This window comes from Cebus imitator, unplaced genomic scaffold (genome assembly GCF_001604975.1).
Source record: "Cebus imitator isolate Cc_AM_T3 unplaced genomic scaffold, Cebus_imitator-1.0 Scaffold124, whole genome shotgun sequence".
In the NCBI taxonomy this organism is placed as follows: domain Eukaryota; kingdom Metazoa; phylum Chordata; class Mammalia; order Primates; family Cebidae; genus Cebus; species Cebus imitator.
Window position 1 is genome coordinate 6,688,963 of NW_016107439.1, and position 23,533 is coordinate 6,712,495.

Consider the following 23,533-nt stretch of genomic DNA (forward strand, 5'->3'; position numbering starts at 1 on the left):
ATGTCTATGTTATAGGTGATAAAACTGAAAGTTAGATAAGTAATTTTGTCCCAGATCATATTATCCAGTTTAGAACAGTAGAATGAAGACTCCAGAAAAAAAGATTTTTAGGGAAAAGAAAAAAAAAAGAGGTAATGAGAGACTGTCTTAGTAGAATTTCCAAAATAACACATGTTTGAAAGAACCTTTGAGAATACAATCAAGAAAATGAGAGGTAATTAAAATGTTAGGTGAAAAGAAAATACTTAAAAAAAGGAAAATGGAAAAAGAATTACTTGCTTGGCTCTCCAGTGCAAAATATATGCCTAACCATAATCACGTATGCACTATTTATTCATTGAAATAAAAATAGTAATAAAACCATATAGGGCCTATGAGATAGATTAGTAGGGTAGAGTTGTAAAAGAATAAAATCCTCATCCAAAATAACAGAGACTCTGAGGATATTTCAAATTAATGAGCAAGGGGTATCAATATGTGAATGTTGTTTTTATAGAAGGAGGTAACTGCTAGACAAAATGATTAAAAAGGTTAAAAGTTGTTGCCTCTGAGGTGATGCAACTAAGGGGTGAGAAGCAGGGCTTAGGTTTTTTTGTTTAGCTCTCTATGATATTTGGGGTTAGAAGTAGGGGAGATGAGAAGAAGCCAGCAAAGGTGACAAAGAAAAAATGACTAGAGAAGCAGGATAATTAGACAAAGTGGGGTGTCCAGAAGGTTAAGTGAGGATAGTATTTCAAAGAGGTGAGAATGAACAACTGTTTCAAACGCTGTTAAGGACTTAAATGAAGACTGAATATTAAATGATCCTTACAGCATGGTAACATGAAGATTACACAGGATTTTAGATTTGGTAGTGGGAGCATGTGAAAACTCTCTCTCATCCATTTTGCTTCTTATTTCCCTGGAGAACAAGAAGCAAAATTATCAGCAGAGTGAGGCAAGGAGAAGCTGTGGATGCTTGATGAGAAAGTAAAGGTATGAAAAAACCATCTAGCAGAGAGAGAGAGAGAAAACTGCCCCTAGAAGTATGGCAGGAATTCTCTGCAGTGCTAAGGTAAAATATTGCCTGTTTCTAGCCACATGCTACTGCTTCCCAAGTTGCCACATTCAGCTTCAAACAGTAATGGTGTTTTCCTAAATTAGTTTGACAAAGTAAGAGAGGAGTAAGGGAGAATGGGTCTCTTCAGGGAATGATTATGGTGATTGGAATCTAGATTAGATAAAAAAAGACAAGAGCATGGGCAATGATACTCATGGTTAATAGGGCCTCACATATTTGTGGAATTATGGGAACTGAAGTACCAGAATAAAAGGGTAAAAAGATAGAAAATGGGAACAAGAAGAAGGGATAAGAGGTGATGTACTCAAGAAATTAACTTCAAAAAAGATGAGATAATGAGGTAGGAGGAAAGGACAATGGTCTGAATGCCACAACGGGCAACAGGTAAGAGACCTATCCACTCTTCCTCCAACATCCACAACATCCAAGTGGTACACGGGATGGATACAAGAGAAAAAATAGCCAATGTATGAGGGCTATAGGAAATTCAGTCTTCCGTGTAGATGGACAAAGTTCGGTGTACCTGTCAAAAGAAATAATGCACATATATTTTAGAATATATTTTTGAATTTAAGTATATAATATGCCACACCATTTAAAAATTATATAAATATACTTTTTTTCTAGAAATAAACACTGATGAGGATTTTTTCTGATGTTTTCTTTTTTGTAATCTATATAATTTACATACTATAGCCATATAATTATATAATCTACATACATATCTGCATATCTATGCATTTGTTCTCTGCTATTATTGGATAAGAAAATAATAAAAGGGAAACAAAACAAGTCCCAGGAAGCATTAATATTAAGTATACCATTATTTGTTTGTCATGGTTACTTTTTCTCTGAAACTCTTTCACTCAAATATTATCTCTTAGCATAAGTTTAACATATTCTTTTTGTCATTTAAATATTCACCACTCAGCGCTTTGGAAATGACTTCGTAGTATTTTGTTAGCAATAACTTTCTTTGGCTCTTTTGCCAAGTAGTTGATATCCAGATGCTTGTAAGCACAATAATGTGTTGGCATAAACTAATTATCTGCCATGTGCAACTATTTATACGTCCTCACTACATTAGTAAGATATGAAAGCGATTTACAATTTCCTTTAAATAGCCACATGCACCTGCAGGCAGTTTTGGTTCAATAATGCAGAAATGAATGATAAAGATATGTTAGGCATCTTTGTTGTTTATGGCTTTAAGAGTTCAAATGACTGCGAAGAAAACATTTCCTTTCCCTTTGCAGCGTTGCAAATACTGTGAATTTTTTTTTCCAATTCCTGGATTAATTCTGGAGTGTTATATCTTGGAAGGAAAGAAATTTAAGTTCTACAAACTCATAGAATTTAGGCTTGACAGATTATGCTATTAGTATTTTAAAAGTCATTTTGGGAGAAGTGGGAAAAACGTATGGTTCATGATTTGATGGTAGCAGAGATGAGGGGAATGCACAGAAGGACATAGCTGTTGGATTCATTCCATCAGCCCAAGTTTGAATCCTGTCTCTGCAAGGTCAACTTATTTATTAGGCATAGTAGGCATGATTTTTGGTGGGGTCTCACAAAATATTTTAATTTTAATTTCTTTTGAATTCAAGAAAAAATAATTGAATATAGTAATAATGAATATGTAATAGTAAATCCAGCCTGAGTTATAATTGTCTTCATACTTAGGCAGTTACAAGACATAATTTTTGTTTTTTAATGAAGCAATGGGCCCACAAAGACAAAAGTGCCTAGGCCTCATAAAAGTGACAATGCTGCTCTGAGTGGCTCAGTGGCCTTGAGTGAATAACTTGGAATCACTTAACCAGCTTGAACCTTTCTCTTTTAATCTTTAAAGCAGAGGTAGTATCTGAGAGGGCAGTTACAAGAAATCCATGAAACACTGTATGTAGAGTTCTCTGTAGACTGTTAGGCATAGAGTAAGGGCTTAATAAATAGGAGTTATTGTTAAGTTTTGCTAAAAATGGAGACTTTGACACTCTTACCACAGTCAAAGTGGCTTAAGGAGTTCTTTCTTTCCTTGTTTCTCTCCCTAAAATGACATTCTTCACTACATTGCTACTTGATGAAACTGATTGTAAGGTTTGGTGAATTCAATCCGAAATAGTCTTTGTTAAGATAATTGATGGCTTTATAAATTAACTGCTGATCTTAACCACTCAGGCATTTAACTGAAATATCTTTGGCTACAGATTCAGGTTCCTTGGCTTATGTAGAGCTCATGGACCTTGTGTACATTTATATTTATTTTTCATTTGAGTATTTATAAATGAGTAGTAGGAAACTGTGTTTTTATTGTTTATTTTTATTTATTTTTTTTTTACCAAATTCTTAAATTCTTAAATATGGGACTACAGAAAATCTGGCTTAATTTGAAAAAAAAAATGTTTATGAAGACTTTTACCATGTAAATTATGGTTGAATTCCTATGAAAAAAAAACTGAATGAAGAAAAATAAAGTATTAGTATCACTCTTCCCCTGGCACCCAGTAATGATAGCCAGGGTTTCAGTCACAGAAAGAACTGGAATTAGGCCAGGTGTGACGACTAGGGGTAACCCCAGCACTTTGGGAGGCTGAGGTGGGAGGATCCCTTGAGCTCAGGAGTTCAATACCAGCCTGTGCAACATAGTGAGACCTCACCTTTAAAAAACTTTTTAAAAAATTAGCTGGGTTTGGTGGCACATGCCTGTAGTCCCAGCTACTTGGTTGAGATAGGAAGATCACCTGAGTCCAGGAGTTTGAGGCCGCAGTAAGATGTGATCATACCAATGCACTCCAACCTGGGTGTCAGAGCAAGACCCTGTCTCAAAACAGCAGCAGCAACAACTACTGGAATTGTTTCCAATTTTATCTGCTGATTTTGAAAAATGACAATGAGGAGTGAGGTGACAGAGGGGCCTGAATATTATGTGGTCTGATATAAATTTTAATCTATTAGTGGGAATAAGGTGGACCTTCCCAAGGCCAGATAGTGTAATGGTATGCTTGATTTTCTATTCTTGCCATGTTATAGCCTTCCCAGCCTTGCTTATTAACTCATTAATCTTGCTTGCCCCCAGTAGAGAATCTAATGGAATATGATGATTTCTTGGCTAGTAGCATAGTCTTCTTAAGTTTTCAGCTGTCTCTTGAGCTCTAATCTATAGCCCTAAACCTGTGATATTTCTGTCAGTGAAGAGAGGGTCTTTAGGAATTATAGGAACTTAATCAAATTGAACAATCAGCCCGTTGCACAGCATCCTGCCCCAAAGTCTATTTTTCCCCTGTGTGGAATACAATCACCTTGTTGGTTGGAACCAGTTTCTGACAGACTCTGGCAACTTACAGATGGACACTAGTGAATTTTCTTTATTACATTGCTAAAATATCCACCCAAAAGGAGCTACGGTTCCATTACCATAACATGCAACTTATATACTGGTGTGATGACGCACTACGTCTGTACAGCTGGGACCCCTACACTCCCTTATCTACATGTGATGAAGTATTCTCTCCCCAGTCCATTATCCCATACAACTTCTTGTCTCTTGCCCTCAGGAAGGCACTGCTTTGGAGAATACTCTCAATGTCCTCCTGCTTAACATTCCTATTGATGAAAACTTGTGTTCTCATGGACAGCCATTTGTTACTCACCAGGTGAATTAAATGTTTTTTTACTGGTAACATTTCCATTTCAGTCCTATTCACGCTAGTGTGTGCCATTGATACTTTTCCCACAAGATTAACAAGAATTGCCTGCTGGGTTGAACCCAGAATGCAGAGTTTCAATGAGTCAAGATTGTACCACTGCAAGTTACGGTCCTAATACTGTGTAAGACTTGATTTGCATTTTCATTGTTCCTATAGATGGGATCTCTGACATTGGATTCAAAAGGTTTTGATTAAGGATTGCTTAAGATGATTTTCAGGACCAGGATTCCACTAGCCAGTTTGAAGACCCTTACAGAGGAATAAGATCAGAAAGAGAATACAGCTTCTTCATCTCTCTGTCCCATGACTTCATCATGCAGTCTTAGACCAATCAATGATCTCCACACTTCAGCCCATTGCAAGATCCTTAGAAACCTTAACCTCAAATTCCTTTAGGAGATTAATTTGAGGATTCTTCCTATCTCCTTGTTCAGTGACCTACAATTAATTCTCTTTCTCTTCTCCAACCCAGTGTCTCAGTGTATTCACCTGCTGTGTGCACCAGGTAATAAGCCTATTACAGTTATACCTTAGTGGTGATCCTACTAAGAGGTACCCCTTGTGAGCATTTGTCCATGGCTAGTGTCCCTTCCATTTTGGGGGGCCCAGAGATAATCTCAAGTAGCTGCCTGAGTCATTTAAGCCAGGGGTGATCTCTGGAGCCTTCCTTTCCAGTGGGGTGTTTTCAACCTTTGGCACATAAGCTTCCTAGCAGTAGAGAAATGGTTTCTGAGTCTGAAAGATGTCTTCTGAATCTGATGAGTACTCCCAAGTGCAATGAACACCACTTTTCCCTTCTCCTGATCTGTTGACCTTTTCAGAGGTCCTGTAACCTGTTAGAAGGTCCTGCTGACCCTTCCTAACCTAAAGGAAAAACCTTGTTTAAGGAGATTTTCTTCAACTTGAAAGACAATAAAGAGCACTATTTGAAGGAAGTACTCCTGGACGCTTTGGGTCTCAGTTCTGAAATCTGGTTTCAGAATTCTGGCTTGTAAGGCTACGTGATTGTTCTTGTTCCATTTGTGAGTGTGTAGCCCTGGAGTCACTAGCAGATGCTCAACAGTCCTGACTTGCAGGGAACCAATTTGTCTCTTTTTCTGTGTTAAAACTCAGATACTGAGAAGAGTGACTGGTATTGTGTCTTTGTTACATCTATAATTTTGTCTTGGCTGCTAGGGAAATGATAAGTTGATCCTCCTAAGCAGCCTATTGGGCTGTGTACTACAAAATTGGGAATTCTTCAACTAAGAATCCATGAACAAGAACAAAATGATTTGTATTTGTAATGTAGTGTGGTCCCAGTACTTATTAGAATATAGGGAAAGATGGCCAGAAATGGTTGCTTTAGTTACAGTACGTTTTTGCAGCTAGACTTGTTTTGTAAGAAAGAAGAAAAGCAAGATGAAGTCCCTCATGTATAATGTTTTATATTGCTTTGCCAAAATAGGTCAATAAAGAAGAGAATGTTAATCAACTGGTACTAGAGAATGTTAATAAACCTGTACTGCAGGTTAATAAACCTGTATTAGTACAGGTTTATTAACATTAACTAGAGAATATTAGTACACCTGTACTAGTAAACATTATCTCTTTACTGGAAGTAAAGAGATAATGATACTTTGCTAATTTAGGTAAACAAATAGTCAGCTCCCCTTCTCCCTCTTTATGGGGGAGTCCTGACCACATCACCAGGTCCTGAACCATAGTTCCCACCTCCAAGAGGCCAGGAATGAGGGGGTTACAGGAATGGTCTTCATTTCTCACATCTATCAGGGAACCCTTCAGCCAGGGTTCCACTTTAACTTCAGCAGGGCAATTCTGCCTTTGGCAGCTAGTTATGGGGGGTGTTGATGTCAGTGCAGGGTAACCTATGGGGCTGATTTGGGTATACTCTTCCTTCTCTAATTCTGACTTACTCAATTGGAAAAATAATATGCCCACTTATTGGGATGCTTCCAAATAAATAAAAAAATTGTTTTCATTTATATTTCGAATTCATAACCCCACTTGAGCCAAAGTTCAAAGCCTGTTAAATATACTTCTAATATCTGCGGAGTGGAGAATGGTCTTAGAAAGGCTAGAGATGAAGCAGATCATTTGCATGCTGACTTCCCCAGTAACCCTGGTATAGGCAGCAGGCCAGATTTCAGTGCCTATAGCCAACCCTGGATGGAATGTTAACGCTGGAGAAAAGCCTAAGCTTGAGCATTATCATGATTGCATTCTGGCTAGACTCCATCAAGAGGCACTGAAGCAAAGGAGCCTTAAAAAAGTTCAAGAAGTAAGGCAAAAGCCCAATGAGAGCCTCTCAGAGTTCCTGGGATGCTTTTTAAAGTTTTTAGGCAGGCAATACACATATGTTGACCTCGGTGTCCCAGAATATTTAAACACAATAATATAACATGTATTAGCCAGAGTACTTCTGATATTCTGAGAAAGTTGCAAAAGATCAAAGGGGGATTGAGCATATCTTTGTCTCAATTGGTGGAGATTTCTTTCAAAGTATTCACCAGCAGTGACCAGGTTCAGAAGCAGAAAAAGCAATGAAAAATACAACAAGCCACCTTGCTGGCAGCTGCTGTAACCTATGAAACTCTTTACCGTAGCAAGGACCCTGCTTGGGCACCCAACTTAAGATAAGACACCATTTTCCCCATGCTTCCAATAAGAAGGGGCACTCCACTGCAGATCCTGACCAATGTGCTTATTGCAGACAGGAGGGCCATTGGAGAAAAGATTGTCCAAACCACAGAGCGGCAAATATTGAGGAAAATCAACCTCCCTTTCACCAAATGCATTATCTGCTCCCCATAGGCAAGGAACTTGAGGCTGACAACTTTTTTGTTGATGAGGGACAGGAATTAAAGGACCCTGGGAGCTCCTTCTGATCCAACCAACCCTTCAGCTTTCCCACATAGAGCCCCAGGTTATTATGACAGTGGGATATAGACTTTTGGAATTTCTATTAGATACTGGAGTTACCTACTGGGTATTAAATACCTACCTGTCCAAGCTGTCTTCAGGGCCTGCAAAAGTGACTGAAGTCCCAGGGAGGACCCTATAAAGAACACTTCAACCCCTAGATTGCCAACAAAGTTTCTTCAAGCTGAATTGTTACATTAAGCTCCTAAGCCTGCTTCCAACCCAGAAGAATTGCTACAAAGGGTGAGCCACCATTCCTGAGCAAACAGGACATCAGGGAGGGCTAAATCCATAACACCAGTACAGGTTAATGTATGTGTAGAAATGGCACTGCCAAATATAAAACAATATCCCTGAGGAAAAAAGCACAATAAGGTATTGAATCTTTATTACCCATTTTCTTCCAATTTAGGCTCATTAGACCTTTCTGGTCCTCATATAACACACCTATCTTGCTGGTCCAGAGGCCTGGGACTAAGGAATATAGGGTTATTCAGGACTTGAGACCATTAACCTAACTGCAAAGGGAATTCACCCAGTGGTTTCCAATCCTTATACACTACTCATAACTTTAGTGGTAAACTTTGCTGGTTTACAGTCTCAGTTCTGAAAGATGCTTTCTTTTTCATTCCTTTTAGTTCAGTCACAGAATTGTCTGCTTTTGAATGAGAGGGCCCAGATACTAAGGAAAAACGGCAGTACTGTTGGACAGCTCTCCAGACCTTTAAAAACTCTCTAATCATCTTTGGGGAAATTCTTGCTAAGCACCTTCAGGACCTTCAGCTAAAATATGGTACTCTGCTCTAATATGCTAATGACCTATTAGGTGCTGGCACAAACAAGGAGGCTTCTGACCAGAGCACCATATTAACATTAAATATTCTGGACAAACAATCCTCAGTTAAACACCTTGGGGCTAAACTCTTGCAGGGACAGAGAAACGTCCCTGATTGGAAGAAAGTTCTTTCTAGAGCTGCCAGGACTAGGATGTGGCAGCAGCTAAGGAATTTTTTAGGCCTGGCTGTGTTCTGCCACATTTGGATCCACAACTTCAGACCTATGGCAAAGTTGTTGCATGGTGTTTTAAAGGGGGGATATAATGATAACCCAAACTCCATGTTGTGGTTACTTCGCACTGAATGCCTGTACCAAAATATCTCACGTACCCATAAAATATGTTCCTACTATGTACCCACAAAATTTTAAAGACATAAAAAAAAATATTAAAAGGGAATATAGCAAACTGTTAAAATGAACTGGGGATTGCTAAAAAGCTTTTTTTGACCATTAAAGAGAAGCTGATAACAGCTCCAGTATTAAGACTCTCCAGTATAAAAAAGCCATTTGACCTATTTCTACATGAAAGATGAGGAACGGAATTAGGAATGATAACCCAGTATTTAGGGAACATCAAGAGAACAGATGCCTACTTCACCAAACAACTGGGCACTGCCACAAGGGGATGACCATCTTGCATTAGGGCTATTGCTGCCAGCTGTGATTTTCTTTAGGAAGCAGAAAAGTTTATTCTGGCCCAACCAACTAGAGTGCATGCACCCCACTATGTATGTCCATTACTGGGACAAAAAGGAAGCTATTGGTTGACCTCTAGAAGCCTAGGTCAATATTAAGCTATCCTCCCGAGTAACCTAAATGTGATGTTGAAAGCTGCTATTACTTTAAATTCCACCACCTTGCTCCCTCAGATAGCATCTAAACCTATGTATGACTGCTTACAAAGTATCTAACAAGTTTATTCTAGCTGGCCAGATTTGATTGACATACTATTGGAAGATCCAGATCTAGAGATGCTCACAGATGGATGTAGCTTTATGAACCAGCAGCAATAACAACAAAAAGGCCAGGTATGCTGTGTTGATACACCAGTAAGTTTTGGAAGCTGAGGCACTTCCCCCAGAACATAACAGAAAGCAAAACTCATTAACCTCACCCACATCCTGCAACTAGGTAAAGACCACACATGACTAGCTACACAGATTCCAGGCATGCCTTCTCTGTTATCCATACTCACCTGGTGATTTGAAAAAAAAAAAAAACAAAAGAGGGCTTTTAACTTCTGGTAACAAAGAAATTAAGCATTCTAAAGAGATTTTATCTCTGCTAGAGGCAATCATGGTCCCCAAATAAGTGGCTGTGGTTCATTGCCCTGGGCATCAATAGACAGACAGTTTGTTAGAAAAAGACAATAATCAGTTAGACAAGGATGAAAAGACAGCAGCAAGAGAAAAGGTCCCCCGAACTTTACTAATGCCATTAAAACCTGGAATAATCCTTGACCTTGAACTGCCTACATACTCAGAGGAGGACTTAAAAGAGCACTCGATTGGAGTTTTGACCCTATTGAAAAACACAGGCTGGATGGATACATAACGAAGAGGAGATAGTTTTAGTGTTTGAATGCCTCATGGGTGGCATTGCTGGACATACTCAGGGCACCACTTGATTTATAGGTGGGAAAACCTTTTCCATTGGATTAGAGATATATTGTTGACCCATGTATGAGTAATATTTTTCAAATGGTCATACAGACATGTCTCCCCTAGGCCTGAAACAACCCCAAAACTAGCCCTCCACCCATGATACAAGGCATCCAAGCACGGAGTGAAAGGCCATCTTGGGATTGGCAGATTGACATCACCACAATGCTGAGGGTGACAGGAAACTTTAAATATATGCTCATGTTTATAGATACTTTTTCAGGATAGATTGAAGTATTCCATTGCAGAACAGAGAATACATCTGAAGTTGTTAAGGCTCTGCTTTAAAAAATATCATCCCTCAGTTTGGCTTGCCCATTTTGAATCAGAGCGACAATGGTGCCAGCTTTGTGGTCAAAGTCACTCAGGATGTCACTCAAGTCCTTAGCATAACATGGAAATTCCACACAGCCTGGAGGAGCCACCAGGAAGAGTGAAAAAATGAATCAAGTCCTGAAAAAAGGCTTCAGTTAAGATTTGTCAGGAAACCAACCTGACCTGGGATAAGGCTTTGCCTATTTCCTTGCTCAGAGTAAGAGTGGCTCTTAAAAGTAGGCTCAAATTTCGTCCTTTTGAAATACTATATGGGATGCCATTCCCATGCTCCAACCTTAGATTAAAAGACCTCAAAAACGTACATAAGAAGCAGTGAGACACTGTCAGGTATGTGCAACTCTTAGGCCTGATTCTATCTGCTGTTCATAAGTTGGCTTCTAGCAGATTGCTGTTTCCTACAGATGTGCTCCTTCATCATACTCATCCTGGAAACTGGGTGTTATTGAAGGCCTGGAAAGCCAGCATCCTGGCAACTAGGTAAAGCCTCGGTAGAACAGATCACATGAAGTCTTGCTGGAAACGCACTCCTCCATAAAGCTCATGAGGATTAGACCTTGGGTTTAGCACAGCCATGTGAAGTCAGCCCCGCCTGAATTAACAACCAAAGTGCAGCCTGATTAATGCTTAATTATAACTGGTTTTTTCTGCCCAGAATCCAGCATGTAATTCTTGTAAACTCTATGGGGGTGGTTTCACCATGGTGAGTTTTCTTTGGGGAAAGATGCTAAAACTTAAAATATCTCTGGTTCTGACTTGGGTCAGAGCCAAGCTCTGGGCCTACCAACAACCAGGCTCAAGAGTTTCTTCCCATATTACCTACAATTGTTTTAGAAATAAAACCCCTTTTCTTCCCCATGCCCTTTCTACCTGTGGCATAAGTTTTATTTTCCAAGGGAGGCCTTGTCTAAGTTGAAAAACCTCACTTCTGGTGTGAGTGCACCTTTCCCTTCTGTACTGCCTTCAGCCAGCTTGTGTCACTATTGCTACCTTTAGCCCTATGACAACTCTAACGCCATGGCAACGCTTTCTTAAACACCAGCTGCTCACTCCTTGTTCTCTCATTTTCAAACTCTACAGATCCTGTGAACAGTTCTACATCACCCAACTATGAAAAACCAACTTGATCCTTTAGTGAATGTCAAGTTCTTCTGGTAATCATGAGTAACCACCACTGATTAGAGGTAGTCTCTAGCCTACAATTTCTCCACTAGATGTTAACTCACAATGAAAGAAGATCTCAGGAGAAAATCTTCCAAGCAGAATACATTTATTAACAAGCAGGTATAGTCATCGAGCTTCTTAGCTTGGGAAAAGTTTCATTCCTTTGCCCTTAGTTCCACAGACCAGAATCTTCCATGAAATATTCACTTTGAGTGGGACACAAGAGGTTCTAATGGCAAGATCTACTGGCCTTACAATTAGATCCAGTGGCATGATGTCTCCAGGCCAGAAGCTCTAGAGTTGGCTTCCTGTACTCTGGGCATTCCCGAGATTGCTTTTTGTAGTCCTTATTCAGGAAAGCAGTTTTGGTGCTCTTAAAGTCTTCTTAACTTCAAATCCCATTACTATTACCACCAAAAGGTTATTAATCATAGGTCTTACACTAATTAATGAGCCGAATACAGGTTGATTTACACTGAAAAGTTTCTTAGGTTAATTAACCCCATCGTAAGGTGTTAAATTTAAATTGTCTATACCCATATGTCTACTACTTATACTGAAATGTCTACAGTTAATTGCACCCAGAAAATATCATAAACAAACCAGCTTATGGTGTTGGCAGTGTTTGAGAGGGTTCCTCACTGAGCTCCTAGATGACTTGTAAATTCAGTGGTTTCTTGAAGTTGGTCAGCTTCATGGCTCGATGTAGCCCTAGGTAGAAATAGATGGTAGGACTGATTTTGATAACAAAGTCCCTTAAAATATTTCAGGCTATGATTTTCTAATGTCAGTACTCTTCTTTATCCATCAGACTGTAGTCCTTCATTCTAGCTAAATAATAATACATCATTCTATTTTAGGCAGAGATATTAAGGCAAGATTTGATGGATGTCAGTTCCCAAACACCTGCAAAATCCTACGTGCAGTTTTATCCTTTGAAGCTAATAGCCCATTGGCCTCTATCATTACCAACTACACTGGATGAGCAGATCTTCCTTATTGTGAACCAAATACATCATTTCCTTTTGCTGGCCTACCTTGATTGAATTTCTCTCCCACTTTTTTACCAACACAAAATGTGTCCTCTTCTCATTTTTCATAAGTGTAGAGAGGCAGTGACATTTTCTGTAGCTCCTAGCTCTCCATAGACTCTTTATGACAATGGCAATAATCCAAATAATTAGACTATAGATTTAATTTTAGGAATAGGAGATGTTAGCTTTGAAAGTGACATTATACATTACATTCTGAGTTTGTTACACATTTATTTGTTTTTCATTTTTTTCAATAATGATTTATTGCATGCTTACAATGAATCAGGCCATAATGTCCTAATCCAAGGATATACAATGTTAAGTAAAAATAAGCAGGACACCTGAAGTCATAGAACATATTGCACCTTTGGTTAACTGATGTTAATAAAATAATCACCCGCAATGATTAAAAATCCGAGAAAAAGATACCTAAAAAAAGCACATTTAACAAGGGAACATAACAGAAACTGGAGGTGGGGTTACTGTGTCAGGAAAGGCTTGAGGAAGTGCTTCCTAATTTTTCTAAGAGGAATGAATAGGTGCAAATCAGGTAAAGGAGGTAGGAGGCTTCTGTCAGAGGAAACCTGTGCTATGATGCTCTATGGCAGGAAAAGAAATGCCATCAGGGAGCCTGGCATATTTCAGGTGCTGAAGGAAGCTGGTGCTCCTGGAGCCAGGAAAACAGTGGTTCAAGACCAGACAGGAGCCACGGCATTCAAGACCCAGCCATATAAGGAATCTAGTCTTGACTTTAGGAGAAATAGAAAGTGTCTGAGGAATTTTAAGTTATTCAGTGACATGATCAACTGATTGAGGCAAGATCACACAGTCTCCTGCACTGGGGCCAGGCTAGAGAGGGTCCAAACGGAGAAAGTGAGAATAGGTGAGCTACTCTAAACAACCTTTGAGAACTTTTTGACACAGTCTTTCATTCATTTATTAATTTACTCATATTTATTCACTTATCTATTGTACTCTCTATTAATGTTTATTGAGCACTTATTGTATGGGAAGCACTCTGAGGAATATAAAGAGAAAGAAATCATAGTTTCTGCTCCCTCAAGGGCTTATTAAAGACAAGTACCTTTTTCTTCTCACAATTTGATGTTAAATTATCTCAATGGATTGATTTTGATTGACTAGCTAAAAGCAGCTTAAACCCATAAATTTTGGCTCCAGTGAATTTGTGCAGTGACAACAAAATAATTCCTGTTAAAATCTGTAACTAACTGGCCTTTTATACCTTGTCAAAAATCTCTGAAAATGGCCTCAAAGTTCTCATTGTATTTTTAGGTCAGAGCCAATTTCTTTTGTCTTTCTTTATGTAGTGAAACACAGAGATACATTCCTAACATGCGTTTCTACTCAGAACCTGTTTTTTTTTTTTTTTTCTTAATCATCTCTCTTTCACTTTAACATCCAGCAGTTGCTGTCACATCAGTCCTCTTTTCCTTATCCCTTCTTTTAAAATCATTTCCTATCCCATTTCTTATACCTGTCAGATGATTTGATAATCAGAGTTCCTGTTAGAACTCAATGAATATCATCCACCTACCCAATGTCTGTGCCACTGTAAGGAAGAATGAAACAGAATTTTGGAAGAAATGTTTGTCAGAAATCATCTCAGATGTTTTCCCAACCTCTCTGGGTGTTTAGGTGGAGAAAGAACGAGAAGAACAGTTAAGAAATGGGAAAAAAGCATATATACAACCAAAAACCAAGGAAATCAATTGGTTTAGGCTTAGGCAAGCAGATATTTTTGGGCTGTGATTTTTTATCTTTTACAGAATCTTCTTCGCCAGAAAAGATTTTATATGACACTTCATCAATCAATGTTTGGTATTAAAACAAGACAAGAAAAAAAACTCGCTTTTCTTTTCATATTTCATCAGTAAGGATAGGTTAAGTTATTCTGTAGTTAGATACTACTCCAAATTTTAGAGGCTTAAAGCAACAAATATGTATTTCTTGTCCATGATATATGTTCAGTGCCAGTTATTTAAGTGTTCTGATCTTTGTAATCCTCATTCAAGGACACACTGAGCAACCACCACTATTAGGAGCATCACTGGCCATAAACAGATAATCGGGAAGGAGAAAACCTGGTGAATTGGACACTCATTTATTCAGTTTCCATCTTGAAATGGCCTACGTCTGTTTAGCTCTCCTATCATTGGTCAGAGGGTTTTTCAATAGCAACTCTAATTTCAAGGAAAGTGAGGAAATTTAATCTGTTCATACATCTGTGCTGGAATCTAGCATTATTTGCTGTAGAGCACTAATGTCCATCATTAGCCACTTTAAAAATGTCTCCCTCCCCACCAAAATATTTTGGGACGATTTGTTATTTTAATTGTTATCCTATTTTGAGGATCACTTGTTAACTCTTAATTCATAATACAGACAATTTTCATATTTCTGTTTTCCAACTGAGTACATACTGGATACCTAGAAGTCATAGAAAAAGGAAAAGCAACTTTTAATCATATTTCACCCTAGGGCATGGATAGGAGGGACAGCTGGAAGCCTCCACATTGACAAATGAATTTAGCTCTTTAGATGTTACAGAGATTTGGGCTTCATTTAAACATGTGGCATTTTTTTAAAATTCCAGGCAAATCAGTAGTTATTCAAAAAAGAAAGTCACTTGACTTTTCAATTCAATTAATATAATTGATCAATAGCATACATTTGAGTGGATTTAATAGTAGTGCTTATACAGAGACCTTCACCCAGAAACACAGACAGGGATGCCCATACACGTGCAGCACAAGCACTCATATTCCCATCTGCTTAAATAGACACTGTCTTCTTATCTGTATGCACTCTTATAAACACACGTTTTTCCATATGCCAAAAGACAAGTGCATACACAAATGCAGATGTATGCTACGTATGAATACTAATGAGAAAGAGGGAGGAAAAGGGGACATTAGAGAACTAACGAAAGATAGAAACAGGCTGAGCTGGAATAAAAAGGAGGGCATGGGATACTAAAAGGAGGACAGAAGAAAAAACAGAGCAGAGAAAAAGGGAGGGAATGAGGGAAAAAATGTATTCATGAGAAAAAAAATCTAATGCAACATAAGAGAATGTAGGTATATGTGCTGGGTTCTGACAGGTCATTCTGTAAAGGTGGGAGCTTGAATATGGGTGGGAAAAAGTGGATGGGAACATATTCACACTCATGAGAAAAGATAAGAGCCAAACGATTCAACAAATTCAAGGGCTGTGCATGCAACTAAATCTCATCAACTGAATGTGGAGGCAGTGATCTAACAGCTTTCAAATACTTCTGTAACAACAGCAAACACTGTTGTAGTGTGGTCTGTGATCAGTGTGTTGTTCTGTGCACATATATCTACTCAAAAAATACTTGTGTTGACCAAAAGTAATGAGTTCTACAAATACTTTTATTATTCAGGTAAGAAAACTAAGACAAGATTAAGGAATTTGTCAAAGGTTGTATAGTGAGTAAGTAGTAGAATCACGATCTAGAACCAGAGTCTGAGCTCTTAACCACAACTCTCTGTTACATCTCATTCCTCTGAAGGAAGGATTGTGGTTTCCATATACATACTGTTTTAGTTCATTTTGCAATGCTATAAAGAAACACATGAACCTGGGTAATTTATAAGAAAAGAGGTTTATTTGGTCTATGGTTCTGCAGGTGCTGTACAAAAGGCAGGGCACCAGCATCTGCCTCTAGTGAGGGCTTCAGGCTGCTTCCACTCATGGAAGAAGTCATATTTTTGACAGAAGGCATCACATGGCAAGACAAAGAAAGAAAGAGAAGAGGCAGCGCCAGCCTCTTTTAACAATCAGATCTTAAGGGAACTAATAGAGGAAGAACTCATTCATTACTGCGAGAGGGCACAAAGCCCTTCATGAGGGACCTGCCCCCAAATACCTCCCACTAGGCCCCACTTCCAATACTGAGAATCAAATTTTAACATGAGATTTAAAAGGAACAAATATCCAAACTCTATCACATATGAAGGTACAGATGCTCATGTCCTCAAGAATTTCCTGAAAGATGATGTATGTTTGATTCTGCCAGCGCATGTAGAAGGTGAACAATGAGCACACACGGACAAAAGGAGGGGAACATCACACACCGGGTCCTGGGGGTTGGGGGGCTAAAGGAAGAAAAGCAGGGGCTGAGGGGATTGGGGAGGGATAGCATTAGAAGAAATACCTAATGTAGATGATGGGGCAATGGATACAGCAAACCACCACCATGGCACATGTATACCTATGTAACAAACCTGCAGGATCTGCACAAATACCCAGAACTTAAAGTATAATAATGAAAAAAAAAAAAGGTAGCTAAGATGAGTCTCCTTTTGCCTTTAAATTGCTCACAATCTAACAGGATGTGTGCTATGATCTCAATGTTTGTGTTCTCCCAAAGTTCATGTGTTGAAATCCTAATCCTCATGGTATTAGGAAGTGAGGACTTTTGGGAGATGCTTAGGTCATGAGAGCAGAGCCCTAATGAATGAAGTTGATGTCCTTATAAAAGGGGCCCCAGAGAGCTACCTTCCCTTTTCTACCATGTGAGGACACGGCCCGGAGGCACCATCTATGAACAAGAGAGCATGCCTTCACCAGACACTGAATCTGGCAGTGCCTGGATCTTGGAGTTCTTGACCTTCAGAACTGCACAAAATAAATTTATCTTATTTAAAAGCTACCACTGTATGGTATTTGGTCATAGCAGCCCAAAATGACAAAGACAGTGTGATAAAAAAGTTAATAAATAAGTTCAGCTGATAATTCTAGGTTTAATGTTAAATGACTGTGCTAAGTTCATCAGGAGTACAAAGTAAGGCATAGTAATTTTATCTGGAAGAAGAAGTAGTTTATAGAGCTGAAACTTGGAGTGTTAATCAGGTAGACAGAGTGAAAGTGGCATTCCGGAAGGAGAATCAGTGAAAAATAAAAGCATAGCAACATGAAACCACTGGCACTTGAGAGAAATGCAAAAAGTTGTATTTGGAGGGAGCGTAGAGGAAAAGATGATGCTTAAAAAATGAATGCTGGTTATGGATATGCGTGTGTGTGTGTGTGTGTGTGTGTGTGTGTGTGTGTGCACGCATGCCTGCATATGTGTAACGAGGAGTGTGCAGAGAGAGCAGAGTTGTAGCTGGAGGTATAAGCCATAAACAGAAGTCAGATGTCATATACAAAAGAGTTGGACCTTATACTATTCTCAAGAAAACATTTTGGATGACTGAATGGCACTATCAAAATCAGTTTAAGAAATGTTTTTGTTGCTCCAATGGAAGATATATTGGAGAGAATAGAGATCAGAGTCAGAGAAACTAATTAGTAGGTTACTGTTTATTAGTATTGCAGTAGTCCAAGTAAGGTTAGACGTAAGGCTATGGAATTGGTAATGAATATAATGGTTCAGATAATGGATAGATAGGCAGTACTTTCTTAGCAATAGTAAATGTGTGTGTGTGTGTGTGTGTGTGTGTATGTGTGTGTGTGTCTGTGTGTGTGTATGGTACTGGCAGGGTGTTGAGAGAGTCCAGAATGAACATCTTCCAGTTTTCAGGATTTTGGTAGAGGAAAGGTGATAAGATAGAGAACACCAGAAGAGATACCCTTTGAGGAAAAAAGGTATCTAAGCACTGATAGTCAGTAATGTACAGTTAGAGACAGAGCTTTAAGAGTTAACAGCATATGTCATAGCTAAGACTGTCCAAGGTCAGGCCATTATTAACTCTGTAACTAAGGCTCTCAATTTTTAGTCCAAAGTGCTTAACTTTACAAAGATCAGCAATTATTTATTGGGCATCTATGAGAAAGCCACTCTCTCAGATACAAAAAGTCCCTACCAAAGAGAAATGATCTATAATTAATTTGCTATAGCATTATTCACTTTTTCTTAGAAATAATTGGTTTCTATTTTCTCTTTCATGTCGCTCTGACGGACCATAAAATGTCCACAGCCTGATTATATTTTTCATTTATTTTTTCACTATATGTTCTCTCTTTTCCTCTCAAGATGCAAGAGTTTTGATGCTATAAATAATGATATTGGAATAATCCTTCAGTTGTACAAATCTTATCCCACCTGAGGTGTTTACAAATGGGTTCAAATTAGGTGCTGGACTCCCTCTGTTTTCTGATTTCCTTGCTGTTATTATTGTTGTTGAATAATTGCATATGATGAGGTGTTGTTACAAATAGTATAGTAGTTACGGAAACTCTGGAACCATATTGTCAGGGCTCTACCCTTTCCGTCACCACTGTGAGAACTTGAGTCAGCTTAACGTTTCTGTGTCTAAACTTTCTTAACATTGAAATAGAAATAATAATAACTTCTTACTTTTGAAGATTAAATTTGTTAATACAAAGCATTTAGAATGGGATCTAAGCTGTTATACCAATGAAGACGTTACAGGTTTCCTTTCATTATTGTCATTAGTATGAATATTATTTAAAGGACATATCTCACAGGCAAAGCTGCTGATCATGTAGCCGCTTCTACTTCATTAACATGCATAGTTTTCAATCAGGGAATTTTTGGTTTGAATTGCCAGAGTTTTATCTTTGTTTTAGGAAGCAATTCATTAACCTAAAAATAAATTTTACCTATAATTTTACAAAAGGAAGGCAAAATAATTTTCTTACAAATAATTTTTATGTGTGTCATGATGTAAATATTTTCTAAAATCTCAGAAACCACCAGGATATCCTGAATACTTGATATGTTCTATTTGCAAGTTGGATGATAATTTGTAAAATTATTTTACAAACAGTTACTAATTATATTTGAAGTTAATGTGCATAGTTTGTTCAAGCTAATACACATGATATACTTAGCTCTAATGAAATGTGACCTGGATCCACTAATAGAAAAGAATAGTTTTAGAATTATTTGTTTGTGAAACTAGATATTGTCACTTTACAGCTGTTTCTTCTTTCAGAATCTTGGGGCCTAACTCTCCACCTAAATGCAATATATGGGAAAGTAGAGCTTGACCACGTCCTGGTTTTGACTTGATAATTGTCAACTAAAAATTTGCACCAGTTTTGTTTTTTTGTTTTGTCTTTTGGTAATGTGGTGAATGTTTGAGAACTGACTTATACTCCAGGTCCATTTTGAAATCAGTAAATCGTTCAATGGGAAAAGTAGGAGATAATATTTAATTGTTTGAAAACAGAATAATCAGTGGTTCAGTTTCTAATTTTTCATAAATTTTCATTCTCATTCAAATGAATGAATCACATAGGAGTGTATGTAGTTAAAATATATATAAATATATAAAATATGTACTGAGAGTTTAAAAAGTTAAATATAGTGAGAGGCTATTCTTATTGAAGTAATTATAATATTGCTCTTCAAAGCATGTAAAAACCATCATGATCCAACTGATGCAGTAGTAAGATTAAATGTATTTTGTAGAATTGTGATATTTAAATGCTATTCTTATTAAAATCCTCATGCCTATTTTTATTAGTTCAGATATACATTTATCTACAGCTATATCAGCATATCTGTATATATGTATGTATGCATAAAAGTGTACAATAAATAGAGATGTAATATATATTTACATACGTGTATCATTCTATCGAAAGCTTAAGATTAATACAGTCCCCTAGGGCATATAAAGTAGTAGATTTGTATAGCAGTAATGCTAGGTTGGGTCCTAAAAATGAAAGCTGTGCAAAATATCTGTTCAAGAATATGAACAGTTTTTATAACAAATCTTAAAATGTTACAATATTGTGAGACATCAGTTAATAAGAAATCAGACAAAACCAGTATCTTACAATTCTTCAGCTGTTTTTTTATTCTTGGTCTTTATGTGGAAATTTTGCTAGGGATTTTAGTGTTGGGGCTGGGGAATATATAACAAGTGACCACCCCACCAAAGTAATTTGTTGGTCAGTAATTCGAACAGGCTCCAAACAGAAGGTTTTGTGCTCCCCAAGACTGGGTAGAAATGGATTTACTGGCAACCAATTAGTTGTCAATTCTTCCTCAGGATTGGTTGCCTTAAGTCATGCTCCAAAAGGAGTGGGTAGGAAGACCTTAGTCACGACCCACACAGGCTGGCTCAGATCTCAGACAGTTAACCTGCACTCTCTCACAAAGAGCAGAGAAGAAAAATCTGGCTGAGTTTGTCAGATATTTGAGGAAGCTGGACAATCCTCAAACTTCCAGAGAATTTTGTCTGGGCTAGTAATACAGGAAAATAACAGTATAGATATGCCTATATGGTAGAAATCTGCTGCCCACAATCAACTTTTCTAGTTCGATTTCTTTTAATGTGCTTTGAAGTTTAAGTCACAGCTATCCAACATTTAAAATTGTAAGACATTTTGGGAGAACTAAAAGCAAGGTTTTATAATAAACATTTTAAATTGAGTTTTTACGGTGGGTCTTTTTCCTGTAAATGCATCCCTAAATCTGTGGGATGTACTAATATACACTTAAAGAAAAAACTGAAATGGTGAAAATCATCCAAAGCAGTTTGAACTTTGTGAAGTGTCATATAAGAGGGTCATATGTCATTTAAATTACACATTTAATGAGGGTGCTAATGGGAAAAGCTAATTCCTCAAAACAAATTATTCCCATTGATATAAATGTTGAATGAAAAAATTAAAACTAACATTTAGAATTTGATATCAGAATCCAGGAGAAGACCATGTAAATATGAGAATAACATGTAAATATATTTACAAAAATTTGACATTCATTAAAGAAAAATGTTGTTGGAGCATAGCAATTATGGAAAGAAACCATGTACTGCTCAGCTTCCATTATCAAAATATCAACAATTATAGTAGTAACACAAATGGAGAGGCGATAGAGATCTTAATGAAGATTAACTCATAGAAATGGAAAATAGGAAAATACAGTAGGAAGTGAACTGTTCATGCCAAGACACTTAGGTTCTCTGGTTGCAAGCTTTTAAATGGCATGCTTTTTATCTTGGTGAATTTCAATTAGACTCTGCAATGGGCAAGTCAGGAAAAGAATATTAATGATGGAGGAGAGAGCTGGGTGGTGTTCCATTCTTCACAGAGCAAGCTGAATAAGACAGCAAATGTTTGTTTAGGTTGTAGCATATTAAATGCTCATCCAGAAAATGGCAATTAATAGGTTAAAAAGGACAGCTGGAAATATTTACAATGTAAAGGTTTTACTCTCTTCCCATAATTTTCAAAGCAAAGCTAAAATTTACTGTAGATTAGCAGTGCCTGTTAGAAAAACTGCACCATCTAGGAAAAACATCTGAATTTTTGGTGCATAACTAACAAAATTGAAGTGTTTGGCACATATTGACTCTGAATGTAAAATGACAGAAACATATCAGCATACTTATCTCTCTCTTTTTCCTTTAAAGTGTCTAACGTTTATAACAACTTCTGGAAGAGATAAACACTGGCTCTGCTTTGCCTTAGTAGAATGTGCATAACATTCTGTTTCATGTGCAGTACAAAAAGGAAAATGTCTCTCTTTTATTTTTTTGTTCAGTTGCACGTTTGGATTTTATCGCCTCAGATAAAATAGAACAGAAATGAGACAGATCAAACACACAATGCTGAAAGTGTAAGATTGGCCTGGAATTCCAAGTCCCTTTGCCAGCAAAAAGCCCTAAAGGGGGAAAACCTCAAACCTTGTTTCCTTTCCTCCCCCTGGAAAAGGAGTTGCAGAGATAGTAGAAGCACAGCAGGTCCTTATTTGCTACGGGGTAATGTAAACTTTCTGGAGCTGTTGATTGAGTTTGATCACCTGCTAGGGAGGGCGCCTGTGAAAAGAGGTTAGAAAAAGGATTGCTGGAAGTGAGCGGGAGGTTTCCCAAGATGTGTGTGTAATCTGCAAATGGACTTTACTGACTGGCTCAAGGGAAGTCTCCAGCCCTCAGAGGTTTGAGGGGAAATCGGTCTTGATTGCAGGAGTGTGAAGGAATGAATGGTGTATCAGGAGGGTTCAGGAAATCAAAGAAACTTCCTGCTAATTCCACGCAACATGCTTTGAACTTGGTCCTGCGTGGATGCGCTGATGACTAAGTGAAGGCGTGATTAGTCCCTCGCCCTCCAGCGGGAGCGGTACCTCTTTACCTCTTAGCAGCCACGTCGCTCCACAGCAGGGTGATGTTGGGGGACGGGCGGCTGGGCGCGGCCCCAGGGATCTAGGGCGTCACAGCCACGCTGCATTCCCGACTTCACATCAACACCCACCGGCAGCTTCCCCAGGAACCTTGGGGCCTCTCGGGAGCCCCAGCAAGCAGCCTCGGGGAGCAACCCGGGGCGGCGCGTGGGCTCCGCTCCTCCGGCGCGGCGTGGGCGAGGGGAGCGGCGCTCGGAGCGCACCCAGGAGCCCGACGCCGCCCGGGTCTGCGCCGCTGCTAGTGCCAGGCGGGCGACGGTCAGTTACCAAGGATCTGGGCGGGGGAGAGTGTGTGCGGGGGTCCCCGGGAACCTCCTTAGCCCTCCTACCCGGTCTGACTCCTCCTCCTCCAGGCGCGGGGCTCGTGCCCGCCACCGCCGGCGCGCACCGCGCCTCCGCCCGCGTCCCCCCAATTTCCCCCCCGCCCCAGCTCCTGCCATCGTTTTCCCCCTCCTCCTCTTCCTCCTCCTCCGCCCATCACCGCCACTACGAACGCCTTCGTCTCCTACACCTCGCACCGCCGCCGCTCCTCGCGCTGCGCTCTGGCTTCCACCAGCCCATCGCTCCGCGCTCGCTCGGCTGCTGCAGTCTCAGTCAGTCTCTCTAAGTTTCCTATCTCGTCAAGATCAGGGCAAAAGGAAGAGCACACCGAATTCTGCTCGCCGTTTCAG

The 23,533-nt window shown here is 38.9% G+C and overlaps 1 protein-coding gene and 1 long non-coding RNA gene across 5 annotated transcripts in view; one reads left to right on the top strand and one right to left on the bottom strand.

Annotated features, from left to right (window-relative positions):
- Positions 1 to 623: 623 nt before the first annotated feature.
- Positions 624 to 23,454, bottom strand: LOC119472932. Its single transcript, XR_005202105.1, has 3 exons — positions 23,374 to 23,454; positions 12,288 to 12,395; positions 624 to 1,583 (listed from the first exon to the last, which is right to left on the bottom strand). It is a non-coding gene; the product is annotated as an uncharacterized LOC119472932 (long non-coding RNA).
- The window catches only part of GABRA2 (gamma-aminobutyric acid type A receptor subunit alpha2), a 146,455-nt gene continuing 145,837 nt past the window's right edge, over positions 22,916 to 23,533 (top strand). For 2 of the 4 annotated variants that reach the window (XM_037742653.1, XM_037742654.1), the window contains exon 1: positions 23,468 to 23,533. The gene's annotated coding sequence lies outside the window, so the exon portion shown is untranslated. The other 2 variants (XM_017540341.2, XM_017540342.2) reach the window with 2 other exon arrangements.